Source organism: Agelaius tricolor, unplaced genomic scaffold (assembly GCF_023055355.1).
Source record: "Agelaius tricolor isolate 1412-34295 unplaced genomic scaffold, bAgeTri1.0.p SCAF_8, whole genome shotgun sequence".
In the NCBI taxonomy this organism is placed as follows: domain Eukaryota; kingdom Metazoa; phylum Chordata; class Aves; order Passeriformes; family Icteridae; genus Agelaius; species Agelaius tricolor.
The window spans coordinates 13,213,390-13,237,545 of record NW_027269268.1 but is presented as its reverse complement, the minus strand read 5'-3'; the positions used below and the strand labels follow the sequence as shown (position 1 = coordinate 13,237,545).

The 24,156-nt window shown below is 40.7% G+C and overlaps 1 protein-coding gene across 2 annotated transcripts in view; it reads left to right on the top strand.

Annotated features, from left to right (window-relative positions):
- The window catches only part of UNC5C (unc-5 netrin receptor C), a 251,049-nt gene that overhangs the window by 131,272 nt on the left and 95,621 nt on the right, over nucleotides 1–24,156 (top strand). The window lies entirely within an intron of this gene.

Sequence of the window (24,156 nt, the reverse complement as noted above, 5' to 3'; positions counted from 1 at the left end):
AAGTTACACAAGAGCTGGACCTCTTCTGCTTAGACTGTTTCAATCTATATGGGCTTTTACAAATCAGTATTGTGAGTAACACGCCAGTAATCATTCTTCTGATTGCACTAGAAGCTTTCCTAGAAGGGTCTCAAAGAAACACATAACCATTAATTGCTTAATCCTCACTGCTCTCCTGCCAGCACAGTCCAGCGAGTGTAAAAATGTATTATGACCATTTTTCAAGGAAAGGTTGCAAGGAGAAGGAGGCAGATTAATAAAGGGATGGAACCAGCCTAATAAATGGTTGTGCCCTGTATTCATCTCTCTCCTTTTGGAAAGCCTGATCCAGTCCCGCAGCCCCTCTAGCTCAGTCAGCACTTTTCAGGCTGCTGCCTGGACATTTGGGAATTTGAGCTTCACAAGGTTTTTTCCTCTTTGAGTTTTGGGAAAGCAATTAGTAAGTTAGTCTGCCTATTGCTTACTTCTGAAATGCCCAGGCTATGTGGAGCTTAGGGATTCACACCTCCACTTGATCTGTGGTGTGGCACAGCAGGCTCTAGCTGGGGACATTTTGGGGCAGGTCCAAACCTGCAGCACTGTGTCATTATTGACTCCAGGAGTGAGAAGGCAGAGCTACAGGCCTTTATGTAATGAATGTTGGGAAGAGAGGTGTGATTAATAAAGATTGTAATGCTGGTGAATTGGTACAGAGGTCAGTAATACTCATTTTCACTGTCCCAAAAGGCTTTGTGCCCTTAAATAATGGTAGCAACAAGAAAGAGTCAAGAATCATTATGCCACAGTGAAAGACAGTGGTTTATTTTATTGTAAGAAGTATTGTACTTAAACTTTAGAAGGTTTCATGCCAAAGGAAATGGCACAACAGTTGTGAAAGGAGAAGAGGCAGCAATCACAGTTTTTTTGTTGTTTTGTTCTGTTACTCTCTCATCTCCTTTGTGTTTTTCTAGACCCTGTGCTTGTTGTGCAGAGAAATTTAATAGGTGTTTGTACAGCATGTTTGGGCTTTGTTTTAATTGTAGTATTTGAACACTATCAGAGCAGTACTAATAAACTATAATTATATCATTAATAAAACCACACAGAAGCGTGTATAAAAGTTTGAAGCACTGAAACAAATCTCAATGAGATTCATTTGTGGATAAGGTATATAATCAGGCTTACAGTCAATTTCACTGATTTTCTGATATGAACCTCTGGTGATCACATCAAAACTTCTGCTGCACGTAATTTCTGGCCCATAAAATAGCTGTACTTATTTTTCTATACCTATACCTACATCAGTGAAGTGTAAAAATGGACTGGTTTGTGCTACAGATTGCTGTAACTTTGACAAGAGAACTTCACAATCCCAAGTGAACTAATAAAAAACCCGACTTGATTATTTGCAACCCTTGGCATGTTTGGTAATATTAGAATTCTTAAGGGGATGGATGTTGTAGGAGACAGATTCCAAAGAAGTTCATAAAAGGTGTGATAAATTCTCCTATGCCTCTCAGGTTTTATGGCATGGCTTTCTACTCCACACATAGTGTTCTCCTGCTCTTCACTTCTACATTTGTTTAAAAGGAGGATAAATTAACCTATCAGAGCAGCTGATGGAAGTGGCTCAGAATCTTAGAATGGGCATTCTTGGCTTCTGCCCTGGCTTGTGTTCAGGGAGACAGATCAGTGAGCAGAAAGCAGGTAAATGGTCAAAATTATGACAAATAAATCTTTGACATAGTTCCAGAAGTTACATTTGGGTTTGGCTGTAAAGGTTTAGCAGATGTCATGTGCCATTGGCATTTATTAGTGAGTTTGATGTTGTATCCCTTCATTATTGGCTAGAAGGGCTCCCTTGGCTTGAAGGGGTTTTGCACAGATTATTGATGGCAGGGATGCAAATGAACCTGGTGGTTTCTATGGCAGTGTTGCTGTGTCCTGAAATGGTACTCTGTATTTGCCAAAATTAAGCCTGAAATATCATATAAAGTCCAGAACTCTTACCTTCCATTGGTGCCCTTCAGGGGTTGGAGCGGTGTCCCAGACTGTGACTGTCCCGTAAAATAAAGGGCCTGGACAGGGCTTTTTTTTTTACGTGTTTTCAACACAGTGCATGTTCCAAGTTGCTCTGATCCATACAAGTAGGATCTCTGTATTCTGGTGGTTTTCTATATTATTGCTAGCAAATGTCAAATGTGAGTGTAGCAAAGTCATTACACTTTTCTTTGCTGTAGAGTTCAGAAATATGTTAAATAGATATTGTTAATGCTATTACTAAAGCAAAATTAAACTCAAAAGACTGTGGTCTTGTGCTGCCTTAGAGGAATGCATTGAATATCACTGCTTTGCTGAATCTAAATTCTGCCTCTTAAGCATAGGTATAGCACAGTTTGCCTCCTGGAAGTCTACAGTCTTCTGTTGTTTAGCTTAATTTAGGCTTTGAAAACATGGAAGCCAAACACTTAGAAAGCTGTTCAACTGGAAGTATTAAGCAATTTACTTTAGGTAATGTAGCCTATAAAATTTTAATTTTGGCTTAAATAAACCGTATCCTTCAGCACGGCTCTCCTACCTTGATGTTCAGAGAATGAAATATGGGCACATTTAGCGAATTTCTTCTCCAGGATGTGCCAGTGGACAAGGGTCAATAGTTTCCTAATGAAAGCAGTCAATAGCAATTTCTCTTAGTAAGCACAAAGAAATTAGCACCAAACAACAGTCAGGAATTGGCAAAACTTTTATGTGATTGTTTCGTTGGACTGCTCCAGGATTTAGGAAATAGCTGTAGCAGGTAGCATACTACTGCTCAATAGATAGCAAGCAGAGGTTGGCAGAAAATAGATCAATTAAAAAGGTGTCTAAGCAAGCTGGCAGCAAAAGTACAAATGTTTGTGTCTGTGTGTGCAAAGGTAGGCATGTTTTCTACACCATTTATGCATTTCATATCTTAACATGTGGAACTAAGCAGAAATTTTGCTACAGAACAAAGGTGGAAATGATTTCTTGTCATAGTTACTTCACAAATGTTGTTCTTATCCTAAAAATATGTGATTTCTTGTCTAATTACTGTGACAAGATTGCATGTGTTTTACCCATACTATTCCAGGGATAAAATCTTCTGCTGGTATTGAAAAGCTTTGCTCCTCTGATCGTGACTGACGTGTCCTTTGAAACAGCTGAAGACTTGTCCCTTTCCTTAGTCTTGGAATAGCATAACAGGGAAATGACAGAGCATTAACTGAGGCTGTTTTCCTATATGAAATCAATAGTGTTCTGCAAGTTTCAGATCAAAATCCTGCAGATATCTGACTCTCTGACTGGAGTCCCTGGGATCCAACCATGAGAGGATGCAGGGAGGGATGTTTGTGTGGCTACAAGTGATGACAGAGGCTCTCATGGAAAATTGTTGCCTATCTCAAACACACCCTATTTTTAATCTAAAAAAAATCTCAGCCAAAGAGTGTCTAGCAATTTTCTAAGTAGAAAAAGGCTGACTTACATCTAACTCATGTTTCATAAACACGTGTAAAAATAACTAGACTTGAGAATTAGTGAACACCTCTAGCCTGTGCTTACTCCTGTTTATTCTTGATATCAAATTATCTTTTGACTTATGACTCAGTCACATGTAGGCTCTGAGATGTAAGAGATGGGAATTCAACAGATTTTATTAAAATATGTAGGGAATGTTTGTAGCCTGAGAGGCTTGGTTTGTCATCTGTTTGTTTTTAACTCCTCTTTTTTAAAATGTGGTTGTTGTTAAGCTCTGCTCAATTTTTCACTGTAAAATAGAAGTCTCACACAGTCAATAGCTAAGTTTGTACAATCTATATTGTAGTATTGATTTGGGACAGGTGAGGAACTCAACTATTGGCAGACTGAGGAATGAAGGAGAATTTTTAATATGGCTCAGACAAGGTTCTGCCAAGGGCCCTTTATTCATCCTGATTCCAAAGCAATACCTCATTGCATCTAAATAACAGCAAGAGAGACAGAGAGACTGAGTAAAACAGGAGAGAATAGCAAGATCTTAGAAACAAGTCTCTCCTAGATGTTGTCCAATGCTGTAGGCTATAAGGGATTGTGAGGGTAATGCCTATTTAATGTGTTGCTTTGAAAACCTAGTGTTTCATCTCTTAACATTTTGATAAAATCTAACTCTTAGAATAAAATTAATATAATAAGCAAAAATACTTTTTGAGTGGCAGGAGAAAAACTCAAGTATTTTTGTATGGAGGCACAGCAGGTAGTCACTTTTTCTTAGTTTCAAAGACTCATTCTTTCATGTACTTGTTTCTTTTGATGAGAAAAATAGCTTAGTGCTCATATTATATACTTTCAGAGGTATTGTTTGATAGAGAAATTTCAAGCATGGATAGTTTATTGAAGTTTTTATTTTATTCTTGATAGACTACCAATTTGTCCAGCAAAGAAACTGATTAGCAAAATTTTTTCTTCTTCCTGCTTCATTCTGCAGTTCTCTTTCCAAAAAGCTTTATATATTCAATCTCATTCTGTGCTGTTACACAAAGACTATGCTGTAGAGATACACACTGCCCATCAGAAAGAGCTTTGGTCCTGGTCTGCCATGACTTCATGGATAACCAGGCAGAGAATGGCTCTTCTTGTTTATCCAGGCTGCATTGCAATGGCAGAACTAAAATGGTGCTAGTGCTGCAGGTGTAGGACAAAAAGTGGTGTTTTGACTTTTCAGGATTTCATGCTTCCACACAACCCCACGGTTGACATCTATTGCTAGCAGTCTCCAGTTGCTCTTTAGTCCAGAGCACAGAGACACCTGGAGCAAAGAGAAAACTGGTTTTTGTGTATTCTTGAGCCCAGACTCCTTCAACAACAGGATTTGAAAACCCACTCTTATTTATTATTACTGAAATGACTGTTTTACTGGAAATCCCATCTGGTTGTACCAGGTCTGCATAACATTGCACAGGTAAAGGACATGAAGATTGCCTTCTCCTGGGAAGATTAATTGTGTGCCTGGGTGCCTAAGAACAGAATATTCTCATGTGCATGTACATTTAGCATGTTGGCCCAAATCACTCAGTGTCAGCAGACTGAAGGACAGATTATTCTGACACACTGGAATAGCTCATCTGTTTGTACAAGGCATTGGCTTCAGGAGCCAAGAGTTGGGATGCTGGCCTTTTTCTGCTGGACAAGTAGGAGACAAACCCTTTCAGAACACCAGAGAAAGTCAGTAAGGATGCTCCATATTGTGTAAAAGTATTTTGTAATAGGACTTGTATTATTTTTCATGAAGTACCACTTGCAGGAGGAAAAGGCTGTTTTAAAATTGCACAACGGCAATGGCACGTGTAGCTGTCTCTCATTTGGATTGAAAACCAGTACAATTATCCCTAATCAAGGTTTATAAATGCAGAGTATGTAGATTTCAGTTCAGTCATCCATGCTTGTCAAGGTAGGGAAGTGCTCACTATCCAAACAAGCTTAATACTCACTACCTTTGGTTAACAACCCTATCATTAGAAGTGAAACATTTAACCTTCCTGGTCCTGGATTAAATTAAGCTGATCTTGAAGGGCAGTTCTAGATTTTTCTCTTCTGTGGCTGTGTGATTATGTTGCATTCTCATGCCTCTAGACTTCCCCTGGAAACACACAGGTTCCAATGTGCACCTATGCTCCTTCTCTCTGCGGTTTCCCCTTCTTCTGCCAGGGTCTCCCACCTCACAGCTGTAAATTCCTGCTCTTCTTTTTTCCAGACTTCTGACATCCTCCCTTGGTATCAAGAGAGAATGACAGAGCTATGCTATGGTGCCCTTCCTCTACATGACCATTGCCTTCTTTTTTTCAAAAAAGCAAATTTGTCTTTTTCAGAAACTAGCTGTAGTCTTAGTTCTGTTGTAAATAAAGGGAGTCTCAAAATCACCACCTAACAGTGGTGTCCTAGTTTTGTCCTTTTCAGAGCAATTATGGGTATCTGGTAATATGGCAATTCTACATTAAATTCTCTATGGTACAATCATGAGCTCATGCTGAGAAAAAAAAAAAAAACTCAAAGTTAAAAAAGAATCATTGGAAAAATGCTAAAGGTTTCCCCCTTCCCATGTGCCTAGCTTCTGTGTGCTATTTCAGTGAGTCTCTGGCTATTTCTGGCTAGTATCTAGACACACCACAGCTTGTATTTATCTTGGGTACCACTGGTAGGAATACTTTTGAAAATCCACTACTGCAGATTGCAATGGAAGCTAAATATCCAGGATCCCAGGTGGACTGGCACAAAATGTACTGAAGGGAAACCTGTCACTTCTTCATCACTTTTGTTATCCAAGCCATAAAGATTAAAGTGGCTCACTGCCTGAAAATACAATTCAAATTGTGTTGTAGACCCAGATTAAACTCAAAGGGAAGCATAATGCATCCATTTTATTCAATTACAAGATGTAATAATGGTCTGACATCCACAGGCCAAATTTTTTGAAGGGTTCATTTAAAAATAAACCCATATTTTAATCAGTTTATTTGCATTGTCTCAGAGAGAAATGGTTCTTTGATCAAAGTCATAATCAGTGAAAGGTCAAGTGTCTTCCTGCCAGAATTGTAAATACTTTGTGGCATCTGTGTCTAAAAGTGGTTTTGGGAAGACTCTTGTAGATGTGTAGCCATGGCTTTAAGTTTAGCGTAGATCTCTTCTAGATGCAGCATGAATCCAGTGAAAAGTCATCTTAGTCCCTTCAGGACTTGAAAATATTAAAGGGTAAAATAAGGGTGGAAAGAATAAAGATTATTGCTATGATCATATGGACTGAATGGCTTGCCCGTGCTTATTCAAGTCATCTCTAGAACAGCTGGGATTGACCTTTTAAGCCCTGTGTACACATCTGTCACACAGCTCCCTTCCCCTCAGGACTCTGCCACTAGGTTTGTGTTGCATTGGGCTGGACTTATTTCCCATGTGAAATGTAAATCTCCCTTTCCACTCCTGGCAGGAGCATGCCTCATGTTGCCTAGGATGTTGAGAGCACAGGGAAAGCCAATGCAGTGCAAAGTCTTGCCTCCCACATGACTGGCTTGTCTTGCACAGAGAATTGAGTTGTCACTGCAGCATGGGACACAGCTGTCGGTAGCTGTAATACAGTGTGCCTGCAAATTTCCTGACAAAATTGGTACAGTCAGCACACAATGATAATCAAATGTTCCATAGTGATGTATGATGGAAGAAATAGCGTTGGCACTCCTGGCCCGGCTCTCGCAGCTTCTTCATATTAATAGACAGCTTCACCAATTTTTCCTCTTCACCAGGGGGGAAATCCATCCTGGCAGCTGGGCTACATTTAGTTTTGTCAACCTCAGGGCGTACTCAGCTTGCTCTGGAGCAACAGGACGAGCAGCACCATACATATGTGAGAATTTGCCTGAATCATTTCTGGGACACACCAAGTACTGGTCAGGCTTTAATGGGCTGTGCTGATAGCTCAGCACCACTCACAGTGGGCACCTGCCAGTGAGGGTGTGTGAAATAGCAGCGTCTACGGCTGGCACGTGATTCTGGGATCACATGAAGACCATCCTCACTGTTCCCTGCTTCTGTCAGAATTCTGCAGGAACCATTATCAACACAGCCACTGGAAACAAAAATAATAGGAGCTCGCTGGCTGTGTTGTTATTATTCAGCTGGTATTGACTGGCAGTACCAGGACACTGCAGAGCTGCCTCTCTCTAGCTGTCAGCCTATCAGTTGTGACAGCCCTAATAATGGTTATGTCAGGAGGCAAGTAAAAAGATGCCACAAATGGATTGCACGTGTATAATTGCTTCAAAAACAAATCTGTTAATAAAAGGAGATGAGAAAATTGACAGGAAGAAATGGCTTATTGCATGCTAATTTTCTCCAGCTTTCAAATTCCCTCCCTCTCCTTTTCTTTTTTTGAAAATTCAATTGGGTCACTTCTTCTGTGGAGAATCATGGTCAGAAAATTGAATATGGGGAGGAATTCTATACAATAAATAATTACAATGATGTGTTATTCCCAACAAGAATCAAGTTCAGGCAGATGGATTTGGCAGAAGAGCTGTTAGCCATCTGATGGCTTCTTCAGTTTACGTTTACCCTGTTGTGGTGCTTAGAGTTTTTATGCAAAGGAGTATATGAATGGAGTGGCCTAAAAAGCATAAAATCTCTTGGCTTGTGCCTTCAAAGATCCCAAGATGTGGTTGCACCTGCATTTTCCCTCTAGATGAAACAGAAGATGCTGCAAATTCTGTTCATAGAAATGGCAAAACTCACAAGAGATGACAAGGATTTTTATTTACTAGGTCCACAACATAACAAGATGCATATGGGTGCTCCTGAATTAAAATGCTTTGCCTTCTGTGCTACCTCAGTAAGATTGCTAGTGTACCTAAACAGGGGTATTTACAGAGTGTAGAAGACTTTCTGTTGTATATATCTGAGCAGTTGAAACCTGAGGTGTCCAAGGAATAAGACAAGGGAGTCCTGTAGCAGAGAAGTAAGTGAATATAGCTGATGAGACAATAAGGCTAGAAGTAAGTAATTTGAGAAAATTGGACCAAATAATGGGATCAATGCTAAGCTTGATGAAGGCAATAGTTTTCACATGATATTAGTGGAAGCAGCTGCAAGACTTACAAGCTCAAGAATGCCCATTTTAGTGCAAGATTTATTTTTTCTAGAGAAAAACATCTCTTTATCTATATGAGTGTGAATATATCTATACTGCCCGTATATATTTAGACCCTCCCCAGACTGTCTGAGCTGTCAGCTGTAATGTGAGTTGTTCTGGCTGCAGGAACAGGTGGAAGCCCTTCTGAACTGGGAATTGTAATGACGCTGATGTGCAAATCAAAATTTTGTGTATCCTGCAGTAGTTTATTGGCAGAGGAAGTCAGTGTATGCACTGGGATCTTGATGTTCAGATAGTTTTATGAACTTAGTTGCCAGGTATTTATTAAGTTCAGAGTTATAGTCTGAGGTGTATTCTGATTTGAAGAATGTAGGTGAAAACAGCCACCTGGAAAAGACCTGTTTGGAAGAGGTACAGACAGCAATATGGCTTATTTTTTGGTTTATTTCTTGTATGATATTACTTATTATGAAATTGAATGATACCTGAGAATTTTAACCTTAATTTATGCTCATGCTGGCTTTCTAACAAACTCTTTTCTATTGCATGAGTCTCAGCATCTAGATTGGTCTCCATTTGTGGCCTCAGCAGAGAGCCCAGGAGTTAGATTTCCTCAGACATAAGGTTTGTTCTTTCAAAGCAGTCTAGTAATGCTAGACTAACTGCTTTCAAGGAATAACTGATGCTAAATTCCCTAGGCTATGAGAAAAATCTCAACTCAATGTGACAACCCAGAAAAGTTTGTCTAAATGATGACTAGGGCTAATTTAGAAGAGTGAAGACTACACTGAGATTTCTGAAAGGTAGGCTTGACTCCTGATTCAGTCAGTTCCCAGTCTGACAGGATCTCCATGCTGTAAAAAAAAAAAAAAATAGAAAAGAAAAATTGTATTCAAGATGCATGAGACCACTGCTGACAAGGAAGTAGATATGTTTTCTACTAGGTAAGCAGATTTTCTGTGCACTTGCAGAATTCCTCAGGTGTGCTCATTTTGGGGTTGAAGCAACATGACTAGCAATTTCTTTAGTATTTACTTCATGCTACAAATAATTTTTTTTAAAGTACCTGATGAACCTTATTTTCAAGTTTGTAGGAGATATTACAAAAGCCAAATGATAAGAGCAGTAATATAACCAGGGAAAGTAGGAAGAAAGATTTGAACAATATTCTTTGATTGCACTCATTTAACAAAGAGAAGACTTATTTCATAGCTGACTCCTGTGATCTGTGCTAAGATAGTTGATGGCATCATCAGTTTTCACACTTTTCCTCCAGTTGTTTGGGGATGAGGCATTTACAGTACATTATTTAAATACAATGCATGCTTCATATTTATGCTACTCTTAATTAAACATTCTGTGCCGTGGTTTGGGGTTCAGGAGAGCAGTCATTGCACGAGCTCTCTCTGCTTGAGCAGTGAAGAGCAAGTTGCTGTACATGACAGCATTTCATCTCTGTATGGCTGGGGACAGTAATGCATGAGCAGCAGATGAAGGCATTAATCTCCTCAGCTATCCAGAAATGAACTGTCATGTACAGCAACTTGTTCTCTGCTCTTGCTGTTACTTAGTCCCTTCTCCTTCTGCACCCAAGATCACCTTTGCATACATTAAGCAAGTTTTCCTCCTGGGAGTAGCAGGCTGTGGCAATATGGAGCCAGGAGGTGCTGCCATCTCCAGGGCCAGGCAGTGGTGATGGTTGTAGCAAGTACAGAGGTGTTGGGGATGGCACAGGGTATGTGCTTTCCAAGCCTGCAGGTTGTAGGTTTGAGAGGTGCTGTTCTGGAGATCCTCAGAACCTGAAAGAAGCTGGTGTGTGTAGGGTGATGGAAAACCAGGCCGGGAATTTGCTGTCTCTGAAGCATTAGAGTGTGTTCCCAGTACCTTGGCCCATTAACTCCCTGGCTTTTGTGTAAAAGAGTATTTTCTTAGTTGACTTCCAATCTGTTTGAGTTTCTGCTCACCTGAACAGAGCATAAGCTGTCCTGCATGAGAAGGAGGATCCTGGAAGAGAATGAGTCACATAGAAACCAGGCTCTGCTGTGAGTAAATTGTGCAGAGCTCTCTAAGTTCAGCATATTGGCAGAGATTAATGTAACAGTTGGGCATTTTTTGAAGGGGAAAGGCAAATTCAAGTTGATTTACAGTGGTGGGAAGCGCTGTGCTCTGTTTAGTGTCGGGAGAGTGACAGTTTACTACATGTTTCCCAGGGGTAGTTACAGCAGAAGTAGGCTTGGGAAAGAAGCAACTCAGCTTATAGACATTTCTTTCATTAACAGAAAGCTACTGCCCAGGTTCCTGAAGCAAAGTGCTGGCAGTCTTGCTCAGACAATACCTGTTTTCAGCTCTGTGTGTGTGTGTGTGTGTGTGTAAGTGAGCAAAATGCTGAGAGTCTTGCTCATACAATATGTGTTTTCAGCTGTACTATAATGTGTTTTGGCATCAGCACTGAGTACAGTGGGAAGCCAACCAAAACACACCCCTTGCTTTAAGTATTACTAACGAGCTTCTGAGGTTCCTTCCATACAATCACTACCCAAATGCACAGCTGCTGTTTTATTTTAGATATTAATTTGCTTATGTGCTGTAATTTTGCCACTTAAAAGGAAATGTGGCTTGGAGAATGAAATGGAACCACTGCAAATTACCTTTTTGGTGAAAATCTCCACTTATTATGGCTAACAATTAATTTTATATGTTTTCTATCCCTTCTGCCCCAAGCCTAGTGCAATCACAGAATGTGACCTTCTGCTATATATTTAGATACGTTTGATGTAATACTACTGCAGTTTCCTGGTCACAGATTAGTAACCTGCTGGATGAGGCTACCTAACTACAAAATGAACTTGTGCTATTCAAGCCAATTTTGCCAAGTGAAGAGCAGAAAAAGCTGTTTAAACTAAGTGGAGAACCACTTTAAACTGTTGTCTCTGGTTAGACACCAAAATAAAGCAGGATCACCGCTTCCTTTATGGTAGAATGTTATTACTGTTGCTTGAATGTGGATAAATTAGATCTGTTGTTAATTATTCTGAGAGTTTAAAGGTAGGTACAGCTATTTAGTTTTGGTGTTGGCTTTTGTGAGGTCTCTGTCTCCAGTCATTCTATCTACACTTACTGGCTGTTACACTTTATCCATTTGTAACAACATAAGGAGATTCCTGACCAGTCACATTTGCTTTACTTGAAAAACAAAAAAGGAATGGGAGAGATGTGGATTTAAAAAAAAAAAAAAAAAAAAGGAAAAAAAAAAAAGAGAGCCTAGAAGCAAGAAGGAAGATAAAAATGGGGGGAGAAAAGACATGACAGAAAACCTAAGAAAAGGGATGAAGAAAGAAATGAGAAAACTAAAGTGGAATTGAAATACATATGTCTTGTACTCAAGTCAGTCAGATAGCTTAGGTCTGTGTTTCTGTAGTGATGGTGTTTATGATTAGAACTCAACAGATTCAGCTGGGGCTGGATATCAGTTTCCTCACAAAGGCCAGGGATGATGGGGAGGGAGATTAGAGTACTGATTCATTGCTCCCTAGCTTTGAGCTGACTTGCTGAGGAGTGCTGAATAAATAAATATGATACGGCAGCACAAAACATGCCCAGCAAAGCCTCCAACTTAATTGCATTTGTGTTATTCCTCTCCAGTGCTTCTTTATGTTTTAGATTCATTCATTAACACTGCTGCTCTGTCTTTTTGAGTGCAGATCTGTATTTTGCAAATCAAAACCAAAGGAATTTATTTGCTTCTTGTTAGGGCCAGGGCTCTAGCACAGACAGCACACTTACTTGTGCTGAGGGAGCTGAGACCTCAGAGATTTACATGGACTAGACTGAGATACAGACAAATGCAATTCCTTGGGATAATCTGCACCATTACTGAATGATGCTGCTTTCATTAGACACAAGGGAGACAACAACAGCTATAAATGCTGCTGTGTCCCAATCCAGGCGATGCACATCTAAGGGCCAGTTTGGCTAAATGCTCTTGTCCTGCATGTTGTGCAGTGCTGTCTCCTGTGGCATCTGCAGGACAGAGGTGGATGTCTCTGTGTTTTTTATCCCTGCTGCTAGAGGCTGTTGAGCCAGAGGCACTCCAAGCTGCCCTTTCCCTCTGTTTCTGCTGTGTCCTTTCAGCTGCTGAAACACAATACTGTTATTATCTGACCTGTGGTGTGAGTTGCAGAGTGCTTCTGATTTCATCCAAACCAATTCACAGCACTTTTGAGAAATGTAGTGTAACTTGGTAGCAAGGTTTTTGTTTTGCAGGATCTGAAGCTCTACTTCCAGTAGCATTTTCTGTTGACATCATGGTATCAGAAGCTAGCAGTTCCTGTAGGAACCTTACATTAAAAATGGGTGTAGCAGACAAGGAACTAAACAGATAAGGGAGGGATGCAAGTCAGTCTGTGATCCAGAGATTCAGGGGTTAAACTTCAACTACTGGTCTCTGAACATTCACTCTGCCTTTCCATAGAACTTCAGTGCTGGATCTGTTCTCAGCACTTTCTGGGGATTTCTCTACTTTAGCTATAATTTCCAGTCATAACTTTGATTACTGAATATTCAGAAGACTTCCTTTTCTTTTCTTTTTTTTTTTTTCCCTCATTTTTCTTGTTTGTGTCCATGGAGTGAGCTTGAAAAGATTTGGAGGCAAAGGCTAGGGTGATGGCTGGGAAGGGTGACCATGCACTTTGCAGGTCAACAACTGTTTGATCTGTCCTGGGTGCTTCTGAAGTTGGAAAGGGTGATAGTTTTCAGACACTTGTGCTAAAGGTTGAGTTGGAGGCAAACCAAAGGCAGGACACTGCTGTCTCAGGCTTCACTTTGAATGCTAAGATTTTTATTGCTTTTAATAGTTAGAGAGTTTGTGAAATCAGCAGGACTTCAGGGGTGTGAATGAAATTAGTCATTGCAGGGGAAGATTTCCTGTCTGTAACCAATTTCTGAAAGAACTGTGTGGATACAGAAGCACTCTGCAAGTCATATGAGAGGGACTGTAATGCAGTTTCCCTCCGTGGGCCTTGTCCATCATAGTTTCCAGCTTTAGGAAAGGATAGGGTGGGTGTCAGTACCAATGACCTTCCAGCATTCACCTCCCATCGTCCTTCCTTTGCTGTGTCTGCTGATGGTAAGGGTAGAGTGGCAAGAGGAGAGGATATACTCACCTGGAAATAAACGTGTGCTCGGTGAGATACACTGTTCATGTGTCTCCTCAAATAAGCAGGCTCTGAATGAAGGTCGATAGCTAATGAAATCATCCTGTATGTTTCCAAAGCAAATAAACATTTTTTGCTTTCATTTTACCTCAGAGGGAGGAATGCCTTTGATTATTTTGTGTTAAGATTTGGTTGAACAGCTCATTATTAGCTTTATTAGTATATATAGCACACACAATCTGTTGGTATTTTCATGATGGAAACTGTAATATATTCAAGTGGAACAGAGTTTTTCATCTGCTTACAAAATCTCATCTACTTACCAAACCAATTGCTAGTCAAAATAAATAAATAAATGTCTGAGTAATATTTCTGATCCTAGGCAATAATCTGTGCTTTTCCATCTGGCTCTATAAATACCTATGTGTTTAATTCAATAAGAAGATATTTATGTTTTCTGTTCTCTTTCTACTTCTTTTAAGGATTTTTCCCCTTTTCCACATCTGGTGTTCAGATTCCCAAGTTCCCCCCCTTCCTTTCCCCTTCCCCCCAGAAGCTCCTGCTTAGAATTCAGCTAATGGATTCCTAATTCAATTTGGACTTCTGCTGGGATAAATCAGCCTCATACAAAATAATTTATGGTTCTTGAAAAATTTGCTGTGGATGAAATTAGGTAACCAGCACCAGGCAAATAATAATTTCATTAAGAACCATGAAAAGAAGTAGTGACAATGTAGATATTCATGAGGATTAATGTTTGTCTTGGGACAGCAGTATTCCCCTAGCCCATGGAGAGAGCTCTTCAGAGTACCCAAGGCCAGGCTGCTCCACTGATGCAAAGGGAGATTTTATTCCCTAGTCATTTTATAAACACAGATTTGTTTGGGATCCTTTCTGTAACTGCTGGCTGTTTAGCAAATGATACTGGCATGCATTTGGGAGAAGTTTTGAAGGAAGCATCTGAGTACAGAGGTGTTTGCTCAGTTTGAGGGTAGTGAAAAAAGAGTGCTACCTATTGAGGTCCTACATCCATTCTGCAGATGGGACCCTCAACCTGGCAGATTAGATTTCCCCAGGGTTACAGAAGAATATCAGTCCCCTGGGTCTCAGTTCAATGCCTTAACCAGGTGGCCATGCAACTGAGCTATTATTTTAGGTATATTTAAGTGTCCCATATTTTTCTAAGATGCAGTGACACTGCTTTCTATATTAACTACACACTTCAGATAGCTCATGAAATTAGGACCCATGACATCCCATTAGATCTCAGCTTTATTCATCAGGAGATGTTGGATCGTCAGTTTTTGATGAGACAAAAATGCTTTCATTGAAAGTGTTACAAAACAGAGAGCAAAGCTCTGCTGCAGTTTTAATAATTGGAAAAGTAAGGGTAAAAATAACCATTCTTGCTAGAAACAAAAGGTTGACATTTTAACCCCAATACACTGATGCAAGAAGCAAGCTTAATTATTAATATGAAACAACATAAAAAGCAGAGAAAGTATTTGTAAAGTGCCACATTCAGTTACAGATCCTCATTCAAGGTAACAGTATGCTTTCCTCTATTAAACAAACTTGTGCTGTGTAATGTGATTTACCACTGGCCCTAAAATCCATTTGCCTGCAGCTGATGACTCTGGCCTGAGCTCTGTCTTTGTTTCCACTACATGATAGAGCCTTAAGAGCATGAGAAAAGGTGGGATCAATTTTTCATTTGGTAAAATGAAAAATTTATCATTTATCATGTTTGAGAGACACCATGTTCAGACTGTTGACGTAGCAGTCAGATAAAGGACCTGAGTCTGAACTTCTAATTCTAAAAATGTGTGCAGAGTTAATTATCCTTGGATTTTTCCTGAACTGTATGCTTTGGACTATACCCAGGAAACTTGTTTCCAGTATGTGTTGAGAATATATTTTATGTGCTGTAAAATGCATTCTACCATCTAACCACAAAGGTTGTCAGGTCTTGTAAAAGGAGATTTTTTTTGTGTTGTTGTAACAGGCACCTTCTTTCATGTTCATGTAAATATGGCAGGCTCTGTCCTGTGTGACAAAGAATGCCTAAAGGGGACTTGAGAATGAATAGGTTTAACAAAAAGTATTTTAGCCTAAGCCTTGTCCATCTTTAATTAGTTATCAGGGTTAAAGAAGGGGTCAAGAGCCTGGAGCTGCTTCAGGACTAATGTGTCAAAGGGAAGTGAAGCCTAACACTGAAGAGGAAATGATGCTCCTCAGAGGTTTCATAAATTTTGACCTTGTGTCAAACATTATGACCACTAATGGCAGCTAGGGCAGAAGTGTCTCAAATTAGACTTTGCTTTTCAGGTGGTTAGGAGGGGATCTCATGCCATCACACAGACCCATCACAATCTAGAATCCAAAATGAAAAACACTTAAGAGGGAGAATACTAAACCTTGTGGACTGGCACTGAACTTTCTCTGCTGTTCATATGCTGCATCTATATCAAGGAAGTCACAACTAGCACTAATAGGCTTGAACTCTAGCAGTACAACCATATCCAACAGCAGCTGTGTTAATTTTCCAATTAAATGCCTGTAGCACACAGTTAGAATATGATGTGAGTGCTTGGCAAAGTAACACTTGCATGTTTCTCTGTGAGTTTGTTACATGACAGAGCAAGGAGATAAAGTTTTGGAGGTAGTCTGTAACCCACCTTTTTTCTTTTTTTCCAAGCATGAATATTTTATTAGTTTTAAACAATCAGACATTCATGGAATAGTTTGTCAGAAAGACCTCTAAGATCAGACAGTCCAGCTGTTAACCCAGCACTGCCAAATCCACCACTAGGCCATGTCACTAAGTGCCATATCTATACATCTTTTAAGTATCTCCAGGGATGATGACTCAACCACTTCCCTGAGCAGCCTGCTCCAACGCTTGACAACCCTGGAAGTAGAAAGAGGGCAGAAACTTCCACAAGGTAATCACCTTGAAATGTCACTGATATCATCTGCTGTTTGTCAAGCATTTTATTTTCAAGTGCTGTACTGTTGAGAGCTGTGGCACAGTAACTGAGCCAACCTTATCCAGTAGCACTGTAAAAGCACAACAAGTTTCCATCAGAAGTAATTAATATTTTGCAAAGAGGGATGTGACTGCTGGTACTCAGGGCAGGGCAGCAAAGAAACAGGGACTTTGCCTCTTCACTTTACATTTCATGCTCTCAGTGCTCATAAGCCAGCCTCAGCCCCTGATGATTTGCCTCCAGCCTTTTTCATCTATTTACATGGTTGGGCAGACTCATAGAAAGTAGAGTTTGCAGATTACTGCATTAAGTTTCCTACACTGACAACAAGTCTCATAAACCTTGTTGCTCAAAGAACAGCTTGGTGCTCTTCATGTGAGAACAGAAAGTATTTTCAATTGCCTTGCATGAAACCATACCATCTTTTGGCATTTTCCTAGGCTGAGTCCAATACTAATGAGTACCTCCACCATCTCTTGCATGTTTAGGCAGCAGCTGGTAGTCTGACAGTTTGTCTCAGGGCAATGGTAATGTTCTGGATACAGAACCTTAAATGTCATGTCTACATATATACCTGCAGGTATTGTCTTGAATTAGCAGTGGGATGTATAAAAAAATCCCTCTGTTACAGAGCACTGACAGTTCTGTTTTCAATGTTCTTCTCATATGGTTGATGTTAAAGTTTCAAGAGAAGCAGAGACTTTAATCATAATTATGAATTAAACAAACTGGGGGAAGGTGCCTTTTCCCCCAATGGTAAGATGTAACTTGCAAAAGTATTTATGAAGGTGGTACAGTGTTTTCCTCATCTAGATGTGATTCTCCTTTTTCCTTTCTCTGATGCAAATCGTATTTGACTCCACTGGAATTAGCTGTTGATTAACAGCAGTGCAGCTTACCGGGGTGAGCCAGGCCGGATGCACTCCAAGCACTGGGCTGAGAGAAGGAGATGGCACTCTCAGAGCAGGGGAGATGGAGAACACCCTGGTTGCTGTAGGCAACATCGTTGCACAGTGTCCACAGGGTCTGTGGCTGAGTGATAACCATTTGTCCTTTCATCTTCCTCTGCCCTCGGCTCTATATTTGGGCATGCAGCATTCACATAAAACAGGAGCACAGAGAGAAGTGCACAAGAGGAGAGGGCTCCACTCCACATAGGGCTGCTGGGGGGGAGCCCCAGCAGCCACTCAGTTGGCTTCTTTCTTTGACTGTGAAACCTCCCTGCTCTTGAGCTGCAGCTGCCACCCTTAACAGTCCCCCACTGTAATGGCAGACTGCGCAGTGCTGTTAAAAGGGAAAGCACGGTGTCTCCTTATCTCCTTCAGCTCCTCACAGCTTCCTGAGAAAGGCTAGCCAGAGTATGGTGGCATAACAAGCACAATTACTGTTCTAGGTATGGCTTCTTTATTTAGGATGGTCTGTATAGTAGGACTGAGTCCAAATATCAGAAACCTCCTTCCTGCGCTCTTTAGTTGAGCCAATAATCCAGAATTTCCAGTGTCTGAGATGGCCATTGTCTGGGTTTTTTTAAGGGCTTCAGGTTGTGCCTTTGGCTGACCATGGATCAAGTATTGATTCCTGTGCTGCTGTGAAAGTTCCTTTTTTTTTCTAGGAGTACAGAAGGACAGGAAGGGATGTGTTTGGCTTTTCTTTGATGTTCCTGTGTTTGAGAGGGAGACTTTTGCCCAGCAGCCTTCTGACGGATATGTAGCCGCTCAGTGCATAGGTTCTTTGTTGAGTACAAGCAAAGCTTGGGTTTGATCTCCTGGGGATGTGTTGTTAAGCTGAGATGCGCTAGGGAGAGTCTTCACTGAGCTGCTGCAGATGCAGGGAAAGTTCATTCCTCTATGTGGTCTTTATTTATTCTGTTTCTGGACTGAAGTCACCCAAAAAAGATGAACGTTGCATGCCCTATCGATTTCTCTGTCACTTTTCCCAGACTGTGCCTGCACTCTGCCTTCCCTGATGAAAAGAGCATTTAATTTTGTGGGTGCTCAGTAAATCTGAGTCAGAAATTCCCTTGACCTTGCTCCCAGGAGGGTCCAGCAAAGTTCAGCAAAGATCTGGTTTGTGGGCTGCCACAAAACCAAGCCTCATCTTCAGGCACATAAAGGCCTGCCAGTGAATTCAGCTACAACCAAGCATATGCCAGCCTCCAAGGTTGGCCAAATATTTTGCTGTTGCAAAATTGTAGACTTTCTGGGCTTTTTGAGGATACCTTCCCCTTCTGAGGTGCTGAAGAATAAGGAGTGATTGCTTTATTGCATGCTCACCTTGCAATCAGCCAGAGGTGGGGCTGACAGAGGGTAAGTGCTGAGAAAGCCACTCTCCTTCTCCCCAGGTCAAGGCAGGAAAATGTGCTTTCTCTATCAGGGGACAGGCTACACTTTGCTGTGCCCATTCTCTGTCCCTGTGTGGTCTCCAAGGCCGAGGCAGTGTTGAGAGGGCATTTTGGAATAGAAACTGTTCATTAGTGATTCTTAGAAATAAGTCCCATTTCCTCCCAATTTTTATTCAGCTTGGACTAATGTTGGATTCATATCTCTGTGGTGTTATGGGCCTCTAAGGTGAAGACAGGCTCTATGGCATACAGTATTTTTTGCTTCCCATTTGGTGGCACTGCATGCCCTTGCTAGGAGGATAGGAAACCCTGTAACTAAAGGACTTCCAGCGAGCAATTTTCCTTTTCTGAAAGGGTGTGCACTGTAATCCAAACCCTTGCCTCCATCCTGATAAGCTGTCTGGCTGAGCTAGCACCTGCTGTTAATTTCACAGTAAACAGTACTTGTTGCTCTAGAAAGCTTTTTAATCATAACATTAAAACCTGGACAGAAATCCCATCCATACAGTAAACTCCAACTGCCTTTCTTGCAACGCTCGGGGAATGGCCTTGCCGAGTGATGGGCATCCAAATGCAAATAGAATTAACTTTGCAGCCATTCATTTTAAATTGCTCTTGAATCATTCTGAAGTAAATTCCATTTGAGAAGAATTTGCTTCAGGTCTCGCATGAAGAGATAATGGTCCAATATATTATCATCTAAGCAATAATAGTTCAAGTCTCGCAGTTCAGATATGTACTGAGTTATATGCTGGGCTGATGAGAATTAAAGCTTGGTATATAGTAATAAAACTAGTGATCTAGAGATGAATAGATTGGTGTATGGAGCACAATATTTTCCTGCCACAGATTAGAGCAGGGATACTAATCCATAAAAGGGGAAATATGCCATTAAATCTCTCTTTTCACGTGTTATGCATGAAGAGCTATAATATGTACAGTTTTACAGGCAAATGCATGAAAAGAGTAAAGACCTTTCCTAACATCAAAAGGTTCCTGACTTAGGCAAAGATTTGTTTTACCTTAAAAGAAAACTGAACTAAAATTAAGCTAAAATTCCCACATGTGACAGCCCATGCCAGATTGTATCAATGCTGATTTCAGTGGCATTTCCCCTGTTCCTATAGATTTGCCTTTGACTTTGCTTTTAAAAAACATAGTTGTCAGATACTACTGAAGGCAAATAAAAGTGTATCCGAATTTGTACCAGCAACTAAAATAAAAATTCCAAGTTAAATTTATAGATTAAAGTAGCTTTTAAAAATTTATTTTCTTAATATGAATGAATTGCATGACTGGAACTGACTGGAACCAGTTTAGCAGTACCATTAATCAGGTCTTTTGTCTTGCTAATATAAACCAGTCAATAACAACAGATGGGCTGTACACTTTATTATGTGAAAATAAAGATGAATGTCACATACTGCAGAAGTAAACTTGCAGCTCAAAGTTACTGAGCACAGAAGGGGATTTGTTACAACAGGGGAGAACAATGTGTGTCTTGTGTTTGTGTTTGATCAAAGTTGTGAGGGGAACTTGCCACACATGACATTGGCATAATGATTGGAAATCAAGTATGTGAATTTTTAGTGTTTGTTTGTATCTGCACTTCCAGATCACTCCCAAATGGTTTAATTAGCTTTTTTCCTCTAGAGAAAAGAAAAAAAAATGTCTAGCTACTTAGGAGAATTTAATAAGAGAGTTACAAAGTTTGCTGCTTTGTTGCACTGTTGGGAGATGTGCATTTTAAATAACCGGTGATAACCATCAGGAAGATGCAGATCAAAGTCTCAGGCAAGATTTATCCCCTCATGCAGCAATGGAGCATACCATGAGAGACAATCCCTACCCAAATTATAGACATTGGCTCAACAGGCCACATGGTGACAACAAAACCATCCCTGAAAAATCTAAGTCAGTTTGACTCTCAGGAATGACCTGTGTTTAAGTAGAGCTAGTCAGGAGAAACTGATGGGAGGGTTCATTTTATTCAGTTGTTAGAAACTGTCTCCTCATGAAAACACAGATTCATTAGGTTGCTCTGGTCTTGTTCTCTAGAGAACTGCAAAAAATCCCTACAGAGTCAAATGTGTATATTGGCATTTTCTGTCAGATTTTTTAAGAATATTTTGCTATATAATTACACTAACATTATAATTATGCTTGCATGTTGCTGCAAGCATTACAGTGAAAGCATGACAGCATATGGCTGTAATTCAAAAAATGAAATGCAAGACTTGGCTCCAAGATGTGTGTTAAGGTTGATGGTTCAAAACCCTGTCCCAGATTAGCAGCTCGATTACCTGACTGTCCTAAGCTCTGACACAGCTGTGCCTGGTGTGATGTGCAAGCCATCAGGAGGGGATTTAAGGTTCTTCTTTTTCAAAAGATTCTCATCCTGAGAAGCAAGTGTCACAGCCTGACACAGGAGAACTCGGGCTGCACACCCTCTGTACCTGTAAAGCACCATCCTGCCACCTCAGCTGGTGTGCCTGGGTGAGAGGGGAGAGGTGCTTTGCCTCCCTGCAGCACACGACCCCATCTCTTTGGGGGATGCAGGAAACACCAAGTGACTTCCCACTGTGGTTCACACAGGTGGACTGGGCCACCTGTTGCCTTTCAGCAGTGAAAAGCAGGAGCAAGGGTCCTTCAGTGCTAATGGAGGTGGACTAGCCTTACAGTGGGATTGCTGCTTTTTCTGCCAAATGCAGTCATGGTGATATTCTTTATGTTCCTCTTGAGAAACTGCTCTATAAAAAAAAAACACCATTGTTGCTATTAACAGCAGCAGTATGAGGGCAGAGATTGAATGAGCATTCTCAAGTTTAAAAAAGAAAAAAAATCTTTCTTAGCTACTATCTTAAATTCTTTCTGAAAGTGATGGTTTTAAATGCCTGTTTCCAGGGATGAGGCAGCCTTTGAGCACTATTTGTATGACAGTTTGTGAATGGTTCCCATCTATATCCCTAACATTTAAGAGTGGTTCAGATGCCTCTTGATAGAAATGAGAGAGTGTGGAAAAATAAAGCTGAGCTTTACTGTTGTTCAAGAGGAGTAAGGAGGAATCACAGCAAGAAGGCAGTAAGAAAAGAGGCTTGTTGTATCTGACTCTGGGATGCCAGGTTGGTGGAGACAAGCAGCTATCACCACAATCAAAGTATGGGACTAGATCATAATGTACTGGGCAGTACTTTGAATACATACAAATAATACCTAAACTTTATAAGCAGTGTACCTTCAGGAGGAAAAGCCATAACCCACACCCATTTTCCAGGCTGATTAAAAAATATTTTTGAAAACCTCCTTTTGTTTTTTCTTTTTCGCAGCTTGCTGATCCCTCCTTTTAGATTTTCTAGTTATCTTTGATAAGGTGCAGTTAATTGGTCAGGCATTGTAATTATTGCCTTTGATAACGCGCAGAAATTTAGTGGTGAAAATAAATACATTTATTCTTCCAGTCACCAGAAATTAGTGAAGCAATACTTGTTTAATTATAAAACATATGTGTGCTTTGTTAGTTTCCATCTGTCTGCTTGCTGATTTGCAATTAAATGACCAGAAGAAAAAGATACGTCCTGTGGCAATTCAGGGGAAATGATTCATCTCTAATGTTTCTGTGTCATGGTTGTCTATGGAGCAGCATGTGGGAGAGGGGAAGAGGGGAGGTGTGCATGGAAGGGGATGAGGAATGCCAAAAAGCCTCTTGATTCAGTTCAGACATGTTTCATTGTCATGAAGCCAAATGAGGACTCCCATTAGCTTACTGTAACTTGTCTTTCTTTTTGGAAAAAACAGGGAGTAAAATGGAACAAGGAAGAAGTCCCTAATGAGGAGAGGAAATAGGATTGCAGAGGAAGGAGGCTTGTGTGGTCAGAGTGAAAAGGAAACTGCAGAAATAAAGGAAGCATGTGAAAGTGATAAAAAATTAAATTTAATTTGAGTATCTGGAAATGATTAATTGGAGATGGAAATGGAAGTGTTATAGTGTGTCACAGATTTTCCCTTTGCTAGAAGAATGTCAGGCCTTATTTATTGGCCCTTTTTTCTATCTTTGAGAGTTAATAGAAGTGAACTGGTTCAGAGAGTGATGCAGTAGTGAGTCAGGCCTAATATTCCTTATAAAATGAGACACCAAGAAGGACAGGAGTATTTTTCAATTAATATGAAGGGCAGTGGGAAATAAAAAAGAAAAAAAAAAGGTGAGCATATGTTCTCTTCATAAACAGTTTAGGAGGTTCACAAAATGGTTTGCTCTGTAAGGTATTCCCATCACTGATAAAGACATGCAGTTTACCTTCATACAGCTGCATGGATGGGTACCATATTGCCTTCTTTCCCTCTCTCCTTCATCTGTCCCTGTTCCTTCTTGTCTTTCTGAAAAGCAGTATCTGGAAGGAGAGTCATGTCCCTTGTAATTCTGGACAGGGCCTGTACAGGGAGGTCTCAGGTTTGGGGAGGGAGCTGTCTGACATTTCATCTTCATGAAGACTGGCAGGGAGGAGACAGCCAGCCAGGATTTTCAGCGGGATGTTCCGTGGAATTTTATTGATCAGCATCTGTCAGGAGGTATAATGATAACTGTGCCAGAGGCAGAAAGGGGAGATTGAGTGAGGCCTTCAGAGCTGCCAGCTCGCTGCTGGTGGGTCTGTCAGGAGTTGGTGCCCCCCACCACTTTGCTGCTCAGAGCCTCTTGGATGTTTCTGTGCTCTGATGGCAGGTGGGGAGGTAGATGGGGAGAAGGTTGTTCTCTGCTGAATTTGGTGCTTTCTGATGTGGAAGAGTTCCTCTGCACAAAGGGGCAGAGGGGATGTAAAAGAGGATTTGTGAAGAGGGAGGGAGAAAGGGAAGTATGCACGTTTAATGTTTTCAGTCTTGCCTCCTGTGATGGATTCTTTTCCTCCTTCTCCAGACTACTTTCATTTACCAGCAGCACCAGAGAGGTGCTGAGGTTCCTTATGTCAATAGCATCTGTCCATGTTTGCCCAAAATGTCACCATTTCACAGGTTCCCTGCCCCATGCCCCAGCTCCCACGTCCTCCCCATAGCTAGACTGCACAGACC